This window comes from Lissotriton vulgaris, chromosome 6 (assembly GCF_964263255.1).
Source record: "Lissotriton vulgaris chromosome 6, aLisVul1.2, whole genome shotgun sequence".
In the NCBI taxonomy this organism is placed as follows: Eukaryota; Metazoa; Chordata; class Amphibia; order Caudata; family Salamandridae; genus Lissotriton; species Lissotriton vulgaris.
The window spans coordinates 1,645,325,034-1,645,343,633 of NC_141694.1; positions in this window are offsets into that span (position 1 = coordinate 1,645,325,034).

Here is an 18,600-nt window from a genome sequence, read left to right on the forward strand (position 1 = left end):
ATGGCAAAACATTGTTGAGGTAAGTATATACAGGTAAGTACGGGGCAGGAACAACGCAGGGAAATACATTGCATGACTTAACAACACATTTTTTACCCCATATTTTTTTACAACGTGCATGCTTTTACAACGCATGCTATTACCATGCATTGTTTATATATATAAAAATAAGACCCCCCACACCTTTCAGCTTAGCTTAAATGTGTGGTAAAGGCATGAGTTGTAAAGACATACATGTGGCAAAAACATTCTGGTAAAAAAATATGTGGTAATGGCACAACGTGGTAAAAACCTTGTTGTAAAGGCTGTTTTCCATATTAATTTACTATTCTTAATTCCACATCTGTGTACCTAATCAGACACTCAAACAGGCACACTGGCAGCCAGTCACTGTCGACTCACCGTGCTGGGAGATAACTGTTAGTAATCCTACCCTGACAAAGGCTATAAAATAGCATTGCCACCTGATGGGAAAAGAGGAAAGTGCACACAGATTGCACTCCACCCTCAACAACCTTATTGACAGCAGGGACCGCAACACTGCATACACTCACAGTCACCGGCACAGAGGGGCCTTTAAAAAATAAAAGCAAAAACAAATAGTCACACCTCGAGTTCTTGTGAGCATTACTCTAAAGTTTAATATATTTCTGTGTCACCTATACTGGTAGTCTTGCTTACGTGTGGACTAAGCTCTACTCCTCTGTTAGGAAGTGATTTGATTCTAATTTAGGTGGGTATTGGTGGCATATACCGACTGTTGTAATATTTTGACTGGAATGATAAATGCTTATTTAAATTTCTCTTTCAGCATCGATGGTACTTGGTTAATACACTGCTTAGAGAGTTTGCCAAACCACAGACATTAGTAGAAAACTTATGGTAGGTTGATGCATTACCACTTGGCATGTTCTTCACATGAAATGACAGCCTCCATGGGCTGCTGTACCTGTGTGGTGAAACCACCAACCCCAACTTCTTGACAAAGTCCTGGAACCTGCTTTATTGCATCTCTACCTTTATTTGAGAATATTCCAATTTGCGTAGTTTCATATTGTATGCATTGTACAATTTTACTCAAGAGCGATGTTCAGACTAATAAAAAAAACAGTTTAACAAATCGTCAACACTGTCACCACCTCATATTTCATCAAGTGTGAAACACGTGAACTGCCCCTGTGCAGTTCAAATAAGCTGTAGGTACTTGATGGCCCAAGTCTAACTGTCCTGCTCCCGCGGCGCCCCTCTCTGGGCTTTGGCAACAAATCTCAAGGTTACTTAGTTGTGGAATCCTCGAGAACACTGTGAAGGGCCCCAAGGGAGAGACACATGGGGGCTAGTGTCCTTTTCTGCAACATCACTGCCAATTGTCCAGCTGTCCCACGAGCGGGAGAAGAACTTCTGGAAATATTAAAAAGTATGGCACGTGCCATTCATGCCACATATTTGCTGTTTTCGGATTGAAGCTCATCCAGCAGTTAACTTTAGGCATATCAGCCAGGTGTATTTGATTTTCACCACCAGGAAATAAATGGAAGTATCAAAGAATGTACATCTTCATGAGTATGTGCAGGCTCTTTCACGGGGATGACACACGAAAAAAACTGGGCGCGACCTGTAGAGAGCCACCCAGGCTCTCGCACACAATGTATCCATGTTCACGCATACATACACCCCTCGGGGCGGGCTCGACCCGGGGGATAATCAAACGGCAGAAGACCGCTCGGAGTCTTCCAGCCCTGCTGCGGCCCGCTGTCCACGTGGCCCCGCCGCGCTACATTAGCAATGAGGCCGGTCACACCTCACGTGTGCTTTCGCTGCTTGATCGAAGCTTGGCTGGGAACTTGGGAGCCCACCCCGCGTCGTTCCATTCCTGCCGTCGCCGCCTGCTGGGAGGAGAACAGTCTGGTGCCCTGCTTAGCCTTGGTCGGCATCAACGGCCTGTGGTACACGGCCCGCTGCAGCCCCCCGTCCTGCGGTTGGCTGTGCACTGCGCCTGCCCAATCGTCTCCCTGCCAAGCGGGAGCGAGTTCAGCTGGCGGCGCTTGCGGTGGCCGGGGCACCTGGGATGAGTGACTGCCCGCGTGGGAATAGCCCTGCTGTCTGCCTCATATCGACGAGGTCCTCTCTCCTGCTCCCCGTTTGCCTGCACCTGCGGAAGGTGCTCGATCCTGCCATCTGGCCCCCACCGCTCTCACTCTGCGTCTGGGCCGGTTCCTAGGCCCCAACTTCTACAGCCACCTATCCTGCTGTGAGCCCTCGCAGAGACGGCTGCCCAGCATGCTGCCTGGATCCACCAGCGAGGTGAGGAAGAGGGAGGGTGAGAGTGAGTGCAGGACCCTCCCACAGCCATCACCACAAGCAGTAAGAAGAGAAAAATAGAAATGAAGATCCTGGCGTCCATCCTTCCAACCCTGCTGATCGGGGCACAAATACCTCTACACCCACGAGACCCTGTATGCATGGCGTCTCTACTTTCTGCGTGAGCAACCAGTTGGATTCTCCTCACGCCAATTCCGAGGTCGGCCAACTCAACCCGACTTGCTTCGAAAAGAAACCCGCGCTGGAATTATTTTCCCCGGACCGCGGTTCCCCATTGCTTCAAAATGACCGGACTAAATTCATCAGCCTAATATAGCCACCATACTCGCCCTCAAGGCATTCCTAATTTCAGGCGTAATGTTTTAGACTGATGCATGTTAAACACATTTGTTAAAAGTGTGCATTTATGTCTACGTTTTGACAAAGCTTGCCCTCATGATTCACTTATTGGTGATAACCTCCTCTCTGTGCCTGAAAATGTTTTGTTTAAATGTTATTGTTTTTCTGTTTTGAACTTTGAAGGATACAGGATTGTGTCCCACTCTATTTCGTTCTGCCTTAAAAATTTGTTTGAACTTATTGTTTATATTCATTAAATCACACCATGTCCGGTTTGACATGTACGAACTAATATAGCACCGATTCTGGCCTATATTTATTCTGCACAAATATAATTCATTGAAGGACCCACTGTTCTCAATAACTGAAAAAAAGGGGGCAGAGAAGGAAGACCGGAAGACACACTGGGATCCCCACAAAGTCAACCAGCACCAGTAGAAGTGTGATACCTGATTGGTCCCCCCGTGTATGCCATCCATGGAAACGGCAATCGCCCCAGTCTGAGCCAAGGGGCCAACTTGCCGATTCTGCGCCATCAGGGCCAAGGAACAGTCTATTGTGTGTGGCCACACAATAGTGCGCACACCCACCCACAGATTCCCAGCACCATAATCACGCCTTCACGCCTGCATGCAGACACAAGGTCCACATGAGTAACCCACCCATGACTGGCGCTGCCAGGCAGCAGGCCGGGGGAAGCATTCCGGACAGAGGTGCCAATGCACCATCCCAGGGCACAACCACACGGCGGTTACACCTCTACAACCTTTCAGTGAGTCCTCAGATCCTGCCACGGCTGCGCCATGATGGAAAGTGTGGGTTGGACGGCTCAATCACTACTTCAAGGAGCAAGGGAGACCGATGGCACCATGAAGTGGTCGCTTCTCATCTACTACGGAGGGTCAGAAAACTATGACCTATTCGAAACGCTCCCTAACACAGGCAACGACGATGACTATGAGGCAGCGGTCACCTCGCTCAACAGGCACTTTGACCCCCAACTCAACCCAGACTTCGAGAAGTTCAAGTTCCGGAGGGCGTCGCAGATGGACTCTGAGTTCGTCGATATGTTCTACTCACAGCTCACCGGCTGGCCAGCACGTACACCTTCACGGACCACCGGGAGGAAATATGGGACCAAATCATCCTGGGAGGCCGCTCCAAACTCCTGCGGAAACTGATCCTTCATCAACCGGGGACCTCGCTGGACGAGATCCTTGTCCTGGCCTGCTCCCACGAGCTGTCGGACGTCTGAGCTGAGGAAATGGAGGTGGAGGCTGCCTTACACACGCCAGTTGCCACCTCATATGCAACCAGACACCCGCCCATCAAAGAAGAGAGGGTCGAGGCTATCCAAAGACGCCCCAGCACAGCTCGTCAAGCTCCTAGACCACCACCGAGGACCGTGTGGATACTGTGGAGAAGACCACTCAGCGATGGCTGTCTGTGGGGCGAAGGAGAAGCCATGCTCCCGCTGTGGCAGGCTCAATCACTATGTCAAAGTGTGCCGGGCCGGACAGTTCAGACAGACTCCGTTGCAGCCAAGGGGCATGTCACAACGTGTTCGCCAGATCTCTCTCGACGATTCACCGTCGGCAATGGAGGCTCAGCGGCAGTAACGAGGTCCTGTGTTTGAAGATGATGAGGTGTTTGTAGTGTTGTACTTCAGCAGGACAGACCGTCGCCGAAGACCCCTCCAATGTGCTCTGTCTCAGTGGAAGGCACGGCTGTTCAGGCCCTCATCGACACCAGCGCCTCTGTCAACATGATGGACCGCCTGTCACCACGACCCCGCTTGCACCGTCTGAGGCCCGGATTCACACCTACTGAGAGACCCACTTCCTCTCTGGGGAGTCATCCAGACCAAAGTCGCCAGCGGAAAGTAAGCCACGAACACCAGGTTTCACATCACCAATGGAAGAAAGGGGACACTGCTCAGCTGCCACACAGCGGAAGACCTGGGACTCGTCTTTTTTGCAAACCAAGTTCATAACTCACGCGCCGAAACAATTCTGAAGGAGTTTCCGGCTCTATTCACAGGACTAGGGAAACTCAACTGCAAGAAATTCAAACTCCACATTGACCCCTCTGTGAGACCAGTGGCCCTCATGCACCGGAGAGTACCATTCAACCTTCGCCTGCAGGTGGAAGAAGAGCTGAGAAGACTTGCAGATCTCGACGTGATTGACAATGTCTCTGGTCCCACCCCATGGGTCTCCCCGCTGGTCGTGGCTCCCAAACCCAAGCAACCCGGAGCTATCCGGCTCTGTGTGGACATGAGGATACCAAACACGGCCGTCAAAAGAGAACGCCACATTACTCCCACCATGGATGATATAGTGGCAGACCTAAACTGAGCCAAATGGTTCTCTAAACTGGATTTGCACGCCAGGTACCATCAGCTGGAACTTGAATCCGAGAGTAGGTATATCACCACCTTCTCAATGTACGTTGGCCTCCGAAGGTACAAGAGGCTCAGCTTTGGGGTGTTGTCGGCAGCCGAAGTATTGCAAAACGCCATCAGAGAAACACTGTCAGGGTTGCAAGGCGTGATTAACCTCAGTGATGACATACTGGTGTTCTCAGACAAGTTAGAGGATCACCAAAATCATCTTCGGGCCACCCAGAAGGGACTAGAAGACTGCGGATTAACCCTCCACAAGGCCAAGTGCTCGTTTTACCAAGAATCAGTTGATTTCTTCAGATATACCTTCACCCGGGAGGGACTCTGAGTGGACCCCAAGAAGGCTGCAGCCATCCGAGCAGCCATCATGCCGAAGAATCCCACAGAAGTAAGAAGCTTTTTCGGCATGACAACATAATGTGGGTGCTTTATTCCAAACCTTGCAGCCATGTCGAAGCCGCTCCGTGCTCTCACACGCAATGATCACCAGTGGGAGTGGACTGGGGCCGCCAACAAAGCATTCAATGACGTCAAGGCAGGACTGCTGGACAAGACAGTAATGACCTACCTCCATCCAGGGCGGCGCACTGAACTGATCGTTTGTCCTAATTGGCATGGCCGCGTTAGCGATTAGCTGAAACTACACGTTGTCCGCTTTAACTTGGCTGAAAACGAGAACGCCATTTTGAATACTGCAGCGGCCATCTTAGATCATAAGCGGCCTCGTGGCCGGCGTGCCCTTTAGTCCATTGTCCGTTTCACTGACCACTTCAGTCTGCCCAGCAACAGGCTATTTTTAGTACTGGTCAAGCTTGCACATGCGCAGTCCCAATTGACCAGTAAGCCTTTAGGAATGTGCACCAAACTGACCAGCGGAGTTGTGCCCCCTCCAATGAGCTGGCGGTGTTCCAAAACATGACCATATATGTCTCTAAAATGTGTTCTCACTTGTGCCGCCTATCTTTTATTGCCCCAAAACTGTATATAAATCGGGGTCACACCGGTGTTCGGTGTGATACCTCTTGCATTACCGAAGGGTGCTGTTTGAGTGTACCACCACCCCATGGGGTCTTAATAAACTTGTTCTTTGCCTTTTACAGTTTCCGTGCCAACAGTTCTTGAGTGTAAGTGGGTTATCTTCGGAGCGTGTAGGCCTTGGGAACCCTGATTACTTCAAATTGGCGACCACGAAGGGACTCATCGGCGACTCGGATGCCCGAAGGAGAGGTCGTGACGAAGGCTTGGAAACTCGCCATGGACGCGCGCTGCCACGAGTGACCCGAGTCTTGGCTGCCACGGTGTTTCTTCCTTTCCTTCCGATCTGACCTTCCAGGTGGCGCCGGTCTCCGACTGAGTTTTCGAGTGTCTGCGTTGCTGAGAAAGTGCCGTTTGGCTGATTTGGCTTACAAGACCTTGGCAGTTGGAATCTGGACATTTGAGAATTTGGGTAAGATTTGTGTTCGGTAAGGTAGTCTTTGGACGCTTACTGAAGTTCTATGATTTGTGATCGGTAAGGTAGTCCTCGGACGCTTGCCGAAGTCCTACGATCTACGTTTTGATTTGAGTTAGCTAACATTGTGATTCTGTGATCTTTGAACTTATATGTGTAGTGCACTTCACATAGGCAGGCATGTAGAGATGTTTCTCTAACTTTGTTTTTTTCCTCTGAGCGGCACAGTTGTGTGAAGTACTGTAAGTGCCATTTTGTACGGTGTCACGCTTTCGTGATACTTTTTGAACATGCCTGTTTTCAGCACACTCCGAGGGATGTGCTGTCTTGGAGAGGGTACCACAATTAGGTTAGCGGAAGCACAGCCGGCTCCCCCAGAGGGAACACCAAATCGTGAGATGTATATCAAACTAGGCCTTCCCCCTATTATGTACAGCAAATTATGGCATAAGTATACAAAGGCCGATCCCGAATTGCAATGGCCTCTACATGGGTCGTTCGATTTACGAAAAGTACAGTTTGTGGAACAATGTTTGTTCCAACGCAGGTCTAGACAAAACATGTTTGACTGTGTGCGAATGTGGGAGAAAGCGGTGCGCGAGCGAATGAAGCGTGAAGTTGCCTTGGCGGACAAAGAGCAGCGCAAGGCTGCTCGGGATAAGGCTTTACAGCTTGAGGAAAAGGAGGCTCAGGAGAAGAAAGAGAGGGAGGAACGGGAACGTAAATTGCAAACGACTGGTCAATTTCCTATTCGCCTACCGCTTTATCCTGTCCTTAATAATGAAATTGATGATTTTTCATTGCTAGATCGGTCACCGCCTCCGTACGTTTCGCCGACGGCACCAGCTGCAGATTTGGAGGACGATGGACCGGATAAGTCGGAACAGAAGGGGGTATCTGCTCTCAGGTTTACTGCGGAGAGGTCCGCACATTTACGTAGTTGGGCTCGTAAAGTGAATAAGAAGTGCGTCTCTCAGGATCAGTTGCTTGCGGAGAAAAGGGCTTGGTCGGATCTTGAATTAATGTATTTTTTATCTAGTTTGGCAGATGAAGTTGTTGCTGCGTATCGTGAACTTTCTGTCACGTTAGAACCTAAATCGTTGTCAGTATATCGTGAGAATTTGGTTAAAGGTGTATTTGATCTTGCAGATGTTGACGACCTATTCACGCAACTGATCCAGCTGCGAGACGAAACGACGAGATTGCGGGAGGAGCGGAAAAGGAGGCAAAAGGAGTCCGAATTGGAGAATAACGGGCAGGCTAAGGAGTGTTCTCTCCGTGGTTCAGATAAGAGTTCTGCGTTGCATGTTATGCCTATGCGTGAAGCTGCGCCCTTGTATGTTCCACCTAAAGGGGAAGGTACAGATGATGATAAATTATCAAAAGATGCGAAAGGCTATTTTGTATATAACTGGGTATACACGCCTTGGAATAGAGCAGATGTTATGGCATTGAAAAATTCTTTACCTGATCTTCGGAAGAATCCGGCGGCATTTTATGAAGGGGTGGAAAGGGCTATTTCGTCTTGTGTGATGACTCTTGTGGATATAGATTTGTTCTTTGGGCTAATTTTACCACCTGATATGTGGAGGCAAATTCGTAAAAATAATGATGAAACAATATTGGGGGGCACAAGGAAAGAAATAAATGCTGCCGATTTAGATAGGGAACCGGCATGTAAGCCTTGTCAGTTAATTCTAGATCTTCCGGCGGCTATCTTGATTAAATTAAAGACGCTTGTTCCCTCTAAAAAGATTGATTGGACCATGCTAACGTCGTGCAAGCAAAAATCCGATGAAACAGTCTCAGATTTCTTTACACATTTTGAGGAGGCGTTCCATGATTACAGTGGTCAATCTTTAACAGACGATACGGGTCGGCATCTGTTTGTAGATAAGTATGTGGCTAATCTCCTACCGGAGATTGCAAGACGATTGAAGTCGAGTGAAAGTTCCTGGGCCACGGCGACCCCTGCGTCCTTGTTAACTATGGCTCAGTATTATGAGCGGCAGGAATTGGAGGCTAAAGAAAGTGTTGAGAAAAAGGCGAAGGAATTGAAAACGAAGGTGAGGTTGGCGCAGGTTCGGGGACCACAGGGTAGAGGGAATGATAGAGGTAGACGGGGTGGAGGAAATACGTCGTATGGTCGTACGGACATTGCGGAGGATCAGTGCGCTTATTGTAAGGAGTTTGGGCATTGGGCCGAAGATTGTCCGGTACTTCGTGAGCAGCGTAGTCAGCGTGGTCGAGGAGGTGGAAGGTCGAGAGGAGGTTATACGGGAGCGAGAGGTAGCGGAAGTGATCGTGGAAGGGTTGAGGAGAGGGGCCGTGGCCAGGATGAACGAAATACGTTTGATAGGCGGAATCAATATCAGATTTCGGAGGGAGAGAATGTGGAACACCAGGATTATGTGCATGCATAGGACTGCGTAGGATGGGGTAAGGAATCAGTTGAAGTGCCGGTAGATCAGCAGGGTCCATATGTAACAGCGGGTATTCTGGGTTCTACTGATCAATTTCTTGTCGACACAGGGGCTACACGTAGCGCTTTGTCGAAAAACTTGGTTCCGAGGGCTCCCCTGTCTGGCGAAATGATTACATGTGTAGGGTTTGATGGCACACCCTCCCCCAGCCCATTGTCCAAGCCCCTTGCACTATGCCTTGACAAATACTTTAGTTTTGGTCAATTCTTGTTATCGCCCCATACACCAGACAATATCCTAGGTATTGACTTGCTTAAATATTTTCGAGCAACGATACGTTGCGCCCCTGAGGGAGTGCGGGTTATCCTGAATGACAATTATCCTGACCCCGATAGGTTTTACGCCATCTTAGATGTTCCAGCTTTGGCCTCTCTACCGCATACGTTATGGGCGACCTCAGATACGGATGTGGGAGAGATGCGTATTCCACCAATACACATTACTGTTAAGGAGGGGGCCCCTCTACCACGAGTGCCACAATATAAGATCTCGAGAGAAGGTGAAATTGCATTGACACGTATTGTTCAGGATTTGATTTCTGCAGGGGTTGTGGAGGAGGTCCCCTATAATGTTTGCAACAGTCCTATTCTTCCGATCCTTAAGAGAGACACTGACGGCAAAATCTATTGCTTTATTATTGATCTGCGAGAGATCAACAAAATTGTCATTCCCCAATACCCGGTGGTGTCCGATATTACGACCTTGCTTACCTTGGTTCCACCAACGGCCACCACGTTTAGCGTCATTGATTTAAAGAATGCGTTCTTTTCCATCCCTGTTCATCCTGATAGCAGATACCTGTTTGGCTTTACGTTAAATAATAAATCGTATAGATTTTGTCGTGTTCCCCAAGGTTATACTGAAAGCCCTAGCATCTACAGCAGGCTTTGAAAAGGCAGCTGGATTCTTTTAAATTGCAGTCTGGCGTTGCTCTCATCCAGTACGTGGATGACCTTCTGCTTGCTGCTGACTCTTATGCACAATGTGAACAAAGTACATTTGCGTTGCTTTCCTTTTTGGCACAGAACAATCATAAGGTCTCGAAGAAAAAGCTTCAATATTGTAGACCCCAGGTGACCTACCTCGGTCATCTGTTGTCTAAGGAGGGGCGTGCATTAACATCTGATCGAATTCAAGCAATTTTAGACACACCAGTCCCCCGCACGCAGAGAGATGTACGTGCCTTCATAGGGTTGACGGCTTTATGTAGACAATGGATCATGGGGTTTTCACATATCATAAAACCTTTGCTAGCGCTACTGTCCAAAGCTACACCAATGCCCCTTGAGTGGACAGATGAATGTCAGAAGGCTTTTGAACAGTTGAGGCAGGCCCTTTGTTCCGCACCCGTGTTAGGCACACCAGACTATACGAAACTTTTCACATTGTACGTGCACGAGAATGATGGGTGCGCGTTGTCAGTGTTGGTGCAATTACACGGGGATAAGCAGAGACCATGTGCATACTTCTCTGCCATTCTGGATCCTGTAGCACGAGGGTTGCCTGGGTGTTTTCGAGCGGTAGCAGCAACAGCAGTGGCCATACGACAGAGTGAGGTTATAGTGTTATCCCACAAACTGTTGGTGTTAGTTCCTCACGCAGTAGATGCCCTGCTAAACCAAACAAAGACCCAATACCTTACGAGTGCACGGCTAACAGGATATGAGCTGACACTTTTGGCGCCACATATTACACTGAAAAGATGCGCTACTTTGAACCCTGCCACTTTATTGCCCTATCCGGCCGAGGAGGGTCAGGAAGAAAAACATCATGATTGTGTTTTCCTGACCGAGGAACAGACAAAGGGTCGTGTCGATTTACAGGATGTCCCACTTCCAGATGTGGATGGGGAACTGTGGGTTGATGGATCGTGTGTAAGGCTGCCAGATGGTACGACTTCCGCAGCCTATGCGATCACGACACTTAAGACAGTGGTAGAAACAGCTAGGATACCACAAAAATCGGCTCAGGCAGCAGAGCTGATAGCCTTAACAAAAGCCTGCGAATTGAGTACTGGTCTATGTGTGAACATATACACGGACAGCCGGTATGCCTTCGGAGTGGCACATGACTTTGGGCTACTCTGGAGAGAACGTGGGTTTTTGACATCACATGGAGAGCACATCATGCACGGAGAGCTAGTGCGTGATCTCCTAAATGCGCTGCTTGGCCCAAAGAAAGTAGCGATAGTGAAGTGCAGTGCCTACAAAAAGATCACGGATAAAGTGGGCCAAGGAAATGCCTTTGCAGACAGCATAGCAAGACAAACGGCTATGTCCCGAACTAGCTCCCCCATGTACGTGATACAATCGCAGGCTGAGCGATGGAGTGATGCTAGAGCAGAAATATTGGATATTCAAAAGTCAGCTACTGAATCTGAACTTGCGGCATGGGTAGCAGATGGGGTACTAGATGATGAGGGTTGTTGGAGAAGCAAAGACATGGAGAAGTGGAAATTGCCTGCGGCCTACTTGCAGGCGATGGTCCAGATGACACATGGACTGGCGCATGTCGGAGCTCTTGCAATCACTCGGCTTTTAACACGGGTTTGGGAACATCCTGAGATTGCTAACACTGCGAAGAGAGTAGTGCAGACCTGCCTGGTTTGATTGCAGCACAATCCTGGAAAGGGGACCCATACTCCGAAAGGAGGGTTCGTTCCACCTTCTGCACCATTTGAGGTACTCCAAATGGATTACATCCAACTCGAGCGCTGCAACAACCTGAAGTACGTCTTAGTGGTGGTATGTGCTTTTAGCAAATGGGTTGAGGCCTTCCCCACGAAAGACAATACGGCTTTGACAACAGCTAAGGTGTTGCTTAAGGAATTCTTTCCTCGCTTTGGAGTTTGTAAATTTCTGTGGAGCGATAATGGGCCTCATTTTGTTGGAAAGATTGTGGAATATGTACTGAAGGGGTTAGGGATTCAGCAGAAGTTCCACGCTGTATTCCACCCTCAGTCAGCAGGTCTGGTCGAGCGGTACAATGCTACGTTGAAGCTTAAACTGGCCAAAATTGTGGCGTCTACATCGTTGATGTGGCCAGACGCTTTGCCGCTAGCACTACTCTCTCTTAGATCAGTAACCCATTCACGAACTGGCCTTACGCCCTATGAGGTGGTGTTTGGGCGCCCCATGAATATCTGGGGGGTGCCTAAGCCACGACTAATACATGATGTGCCTTGTGTTATGATGAACGACTATTTGGCACGATTAACAAGTGATTTACTCTCTATTCATCAACAGGTTCGAGAAGCGCTCCCTGACAACTCTACTGGAGAGGGCCATGATCTCCGCCCTGGTGACCACGTGATGATTTGGTCGTTTGAGAGAGCAAGCAGTCTGGAGCCCAGATGGAAGGGCCCCGAACAGGTCCTCCTTGCAACCCGAACAGCTGTACGAGTGACCAACAGGAAGCGGTGGGTGCATTCGACACACTGCCGCCGTGTCTCTCCGGATCTGGTGACTCCTGCTGTGCTGACCGACTACAAAGAGATCTTGGATAAAGAAAAGAGCCCAGCTGTGACGTCGGCCGAAGTAGAGGGAGCCTTCCCGGACCACGCTGTTGCCGGACGAGAGCGCTACAACTTGCGCCCTCGATAAGAAGATTTTTGTTTTTTATGACTGGTTGGTTACCGCTCCAGGTTTGTGAAACGGAAACCGGGAATTCCAAGGGGGGGGGATCAGTTCTGCCAGTGTAGCGACACCCGTCTTGGCCCGGAGAAGAAAACAACGGCTACCTCGGAGTTCAGCACCGTATTTTTCTTTTTTAGGTATACACGCACGTGTATCTGAGACTTTGTGAACAATTTGTGCTATTTGAGACTTTGCACGAACATTTCTGAACTATGGCATCAACAACATTACGAGATAAAAAAGTATTGGGTGCCTTTCTTTTTGTCCTGACTAAGCATGGGCGGAAAATCCGTTTCGCTCGCGGATTTTGCGGATTTTCGGGAAATTCGCAATCCGCGAGATTCGCGAATCTCCCGCAAAATCCGCAAATCCGCGAGCAGCGGATTTTGCTCGCACTGCTCGCACTGTTCGCGTGAGTTCGCGGCTTCCCAGTACAACTTCGCGCCCCGCGAATAAGTGCTAAATTGCAGAAATACGATCTTAGCAAAACTGAAACTACTTACCAGGTTCAAAAGTTCAGGCTCATCATTAGTAGCCATTTCCTGTAGTGCTTCCTGAGGGGCCCCTCCAGAGTTCAGTTGCCAGTTGCAACTATTATGTGACCCTGCTCTGAACCTCAGAATAGTTACACATATGCCACAAAGGTCCTGAATTACAGCTAAGGGAGACAAGCAGGAGCCAGGCTGGAAGTTAAAATCCATTAATCAGCCCCTAATTCATTATTGTCAGTTGGGGCAGGGCAGGTGTTGTAACTAATTTTTGCAACAATGAAAGCACTTAGCAAGTGCAAAAGATCACTAATCAAGAAGTACTAAGGAAGCAGGTGCCAGCTAAAAAAATATTCTGTGACACATTAATCAGCCCCAAATTAATTCAGGTCACTTGAGGCAGGGAAGGTGTGCTTTGCTTTGCCGAAAATAATGTACACTGGACAACCAGAGGGTGTGGTGATGAAACAGAGGGTGGCATGGGTGGGCCAGAGGGTGGCATGAGTAGTCAGAGAGTGGCAGTGGTGACAGAGAGTGGCAGTGATGAAGAAGAGTGTCCCAAACAGGCTGGACACGTAGAAACAACAAGTTCGCAAAACTTGCGACCCGACAGGTAAGTTCGCAAATTGCGAAATTGTAAAAACCCTCGCGAACTGGCAGAAACACGGGCGAACACAAAAAAAAAATCCGCAAATTCGCGGGAATTCGCGGATTTTGCGGATTGCGAGTTCGCAAATCCGCAAAATTCGCGAACGCGAGATTCGCAAAATTCGCCCATGCTTAGTCCTGACTATTGTGGTGATAGCTGTTATAGCCTGGGTAGTTGAACTTGTGGTGCCTGTACGTGAACATTTGCTGCCGACTACCCCGGCTCCGTCTGAACATTTTCATTTTACATTACCCTTTCATGAAGAACGTCATAGGCAAACGTATCTAAATAACAGCTTCATTCAGATTCTTCACCACACACATAACATGACCAATACCTCAAACTGTTGGGTGTGTGGGATGTTGCCAGGGCACCAAAAGAGAGGGGGCACCCCTCTTATTCCACTCCCGTTTTCACATAATGGATCATGCAACGCCTGGTACACCCTCCTCTTTACTTTGAGATGGCCAACAAAAGGGGGGGGTGCTTTTCCGTTTGAATAAAGTATGTTCCCATGACAAGGATGGGTTTCCACGGGCTGAGGGTACTCGATTTGAATGGGAAGAGTACAGGCCCGATAACGTGTCTGCCCCACGTGTGTACAGCAACCAGAGGAATATTAATGTATCCAGTGCACATGTCATTAATGTCATTGCCACAAAAGCCGATTTATGTATCAGAAATAAGGGTTCGATTGCAGTGGGGAAAAGCGAATGTAATACTACTCTCACTTTTGATATCCCGAATGGCATCTCATTTGTTGCATCACGGAATACGTATTTTATTTGTGGAACAAAGGGTTACCATCAGCTTCCATTGGGGTGGTTGGGCACGTGCTATGTATCGTTTGTACTACCTCCTGTATTCATTGCCCCGCCAATGTATCACAATGATTACACATTATACCACGATTTCGTCTTGAATAGGGTTAAGCGAACTGTTGTTCTGGATGACATCGACCAGACCGACACTGCTTTGCAACAGTATGTGGACTTTAATTTGGGACTATTCTCCTTTGTGGGGACTGCACTGAACAGCCGGAAAATAAGACGACTGACACGTGTTGTTGAGGCTGTAGCGAATGACACTGCCATTGCCCTGGGAAACATTACCGAGGAACTACAGATTTCTAGGATCGTTACGCTTCAAAACAGGATGGTGTTGGACGTAGTTTTGGCTGATCGTGGGGGGGCATGTAGAATTATCGGAAGCAGCTGTTGTGTATACATTCCAGACAATTCTCCATCTGTTTATGATGCGATATCTAAGCTCCACAAGATCGCAGCTGAGATACATCCGGACAATGGAACTTGGACACTTTCAGGATGGTTCTGGTCCATGCTTGCTACTTGGGGCTGGAAACTGTTGACAATTCTATGTATAATTGTGGGAGCAATGTTTTTTATGTGCCTATGTATTCAATGTGGCCCAGCCTTATGTTCTATGTGCCTATCAGTTTGCATACCATCACGACGAGCTTTTGCCCATGACAAAGTGATGCTTCATAAAGAGGTAACTCAAATAATGTTAATTGACATCGAGGACGAACATCCTGATTATGTTCATTATGAGGTAGATTCAGCTAAACGCTAAAAGGGTCGTCTGTCGTAATTGGCATGGCCGCGTTAGCGATTAGCTGAAACTACACGTTGTCCTCTTTAACTTGGCTGAAAACGAGAACGCCATTTTGAATACTGCAGCGGCCATCTTAGATCATAAGCGGCCTCGTGGCCGGCGTGCCCTTTAGTCCATTGTCCGTTTCACTGACCACTTCAGTCTGCCCAGCAACAGGCTATTTTTAGTACTGGTCAAGCTTGCACATGCGCAGTCCCAATTGACCAGTAAGCCTTTAGGAATGTGCACCAAACTGACCAGCGGAGTTGTGCCCCCTCCAATGAGCTGGCGGTGTTCCAAAACATGACCATATATGTCTCTAAAATGTGTTCTCACTTGTGCCGCCTATCTTTTATTGCCCCAAAACTGTATATAAATCGGGGTCACACCGGTGTTCGGTGTGATACCTCTTGCATTACCGAAGGGTGCTGTTTGAGTGTACCACCACCCCATGGGGTCTTAATAAACTTGTTCTTTGCCTTTTACAATTTCCGTGCCAACAGTTCTTGAGTGTAAGTGGGTTATCTTCGGAGCATGTAGGCCTTGGGAACCCTGATTACTTCACGTTGACACCAGCCCAGTGGGCCTGGGAGCGGTCCTCCTTCAACAAACACAGCCCTGAGGTCAGGAAGCCAGTAGCTTACGCAAGCAAGGCCCTCATCGACATGGAGACAAGGTACGCCCAAATCGAGAGGGAGGCCCTGGCCATAAAGTGGGCATTCCAACATTTTCACCTTTACCTGTGCGGTCAAGAATTCCAGGTTGTGACCGACCACAAGCCTTTACTACCACTTTTCACCGGCTCCTCCAGACTGGCGCCCCAGAGAATCGAGTGGTGGGCGGTGCAGCTGCAGTCCTACAACTTCAAGGTTGTGTTCCGTCCACGGGCCCACAACCCAGCTGATTACTTATAAAGCATCCCGACGTCCATGTAATCTCCTTATCCTTCCACGGATGCATGCAACGCTGAAGCATTCGTGAAGATGGTGTCGCAAGGGGCATGCCCCACAGACATGACACTTGAGGAGATCGGCTGTGCCACCAAGGACAATGAGACACTGTCACGGGTAAAGGCTGCACTGGAGAACAACAGAGGGGCACACTTCATGGATGGGACCCGCCCTCTCTGGACTGAAGTCAGCTACGCTCGACAACAGCTCTGGCAAGTACGCCACAAACTCAGTGTGGGGGCGCAAGGAGTTGTTCTGCGAGGACACCTGATTGTGGTTCCTGAAAGGAACCACAATTGAGACAATCAAGACAAAGAAGCGGTTCAGGAAAGGAGGAAGACGATGAACCGCAAGGTCAGTGAGGCCCGTCGGGCACAAGAGCCCCAGCTTAGAGTGGGAGATCAGGTAGTGATCAAAGACCGACACCCCGGTTGGAAGTTCCGGACGCCCTACGAGCCGGAGGTGTGGACCGTCTTGAGCGTTCAAGGGACCATGGTAACTGCTCAGAGAGGACAGCACTCCATCACGAGGAATGTGTCCAGCTTCAAGAAGATGAGCGAGAACGAGCCTGGTCACGAAGTGTCTGATGATCTAGAGACAATCCCGAGTCTGTCAACACCTGCCTCACCAGGAACGGCGAGTCCATTACTTGAGGGATCCAGATGGGTGAGCAACGGGAATGCCCCAGTGGCTGGGTCAGCCCGTTTTGATGAAGCACCTGGTTCATCCATGGACACTCCGTCCAGCGCAGTGGCCAGTTCCAGCTCCCGGAACCAGAAGTATGGTCCCCGGCCGAACCCTGCGCCAAGTCCAAGACTGAAAGACTTAGTGTACACCTCTCCATGAATCAGAAGGACCTGATGGGTCAGTACCAAAAGAAAGGAGGGATGTAGGGAGCCACCCGGGCTCTCTCACACAATGTATCCATGTTCACGCATACATACACCACTCGGGGCGGGCTCGACCCGAGGGGATAAATAAACGTCGGAAGACCGCTGGGGGTCTTCCAGCCAAGCAAATAAACCAAGTGTGTTGTACCTTGTTTTCAGCCCTGCTGTGGCCAACTGTCCACGTGTCCCTGAGGCGCCGCACGACCCAAAACTCAGATACAACAGGAGGCTGCGTCCAGCTTCAGTTTAAGCTGCCCCTTCCACATCCAAAGTAAACTGTTCTGAGCACTGAAAGCAGAGCACAACAATCTGCTTTCTCTGGTAAAGCCCCCTGGTGGCACGTGGCTCTTCTTCCGCACAGGCATCCAGTGGAGCAAATTCACAGGCACCCCTGAGCCTACCATGCAGCACAGCCGCAGGCAAGAAAGACGGTCAGAAATCTGACCATTCGTACATTGACAACTCTTGCTCCCCACCCAGTCAAACCCCTCCCCTTTGGCTTCGACCCATCTTCAAGAAATGACACGTGTTTCCGGGTACATATCCACTTGCTAGAAGGAGGTTAGCTACGCAAGGAAAAGGGTCAGATAACTGACGTCATCATGTGGGCGAAGGTGAGGTATTACTGTTTCCCGCACCTTGTTCCTCATTTCGGGTCCGAACCGTGTATTGACCCGGTAATACCGCTGTTATCGGTAATTTTGCGCGCAGTGTCACCGCATCACTGTCACCAGGATGCTTGCAATTGGGCCCTAAATGTGTTAGGCCTAAGTGTTATGTTATGTCTGGCTAATACACTCCTGTTTGCTGGAACATAACAAATAAAACTTATAAAAGTACGGTGCACTAGGGCCGTGACCGCTTGCGCACTCGCTTTGTAAGCACCGTAAGTGAAAATACAAATTAAGCGCAAATGAAATTAAATAAAATCATTTCCGTGTTTATCTTGTTTATGGGATTCTCCCTATATGCTATGGCGTTTTATTTTTATTAAGTATAACACACGAGTGAGATATGTGACGTTTCCCATTCTCTGCGTCCATGTAAAAGGAAGAAAGGCGCTATATGGAATGGTGATAACATGTAGTCACACTGCCCAGCGCGCTGTCATCGCTCTGGTATTAAAGTTCACAGCATGGAGGGGGCCAGCCCCGTGCCTCTTTCTATAGGGCACACGCTCTGAGTAGAAGCGATGCAGGTGGGCGCCAGCTGCCCCCGTGTTTACCTGCGCACGAACCCAGGCACATCCAACAGGATGTATGTCGGGTGCTCGCACTTCCACGGTGGGAGGCAAATTGATTCGGAAAACCATTTATTATTTTTTTTTCACTTTGAAACGTTCCTCTTAGGTTGGAACGGCGGAGACTGGCAGCCGG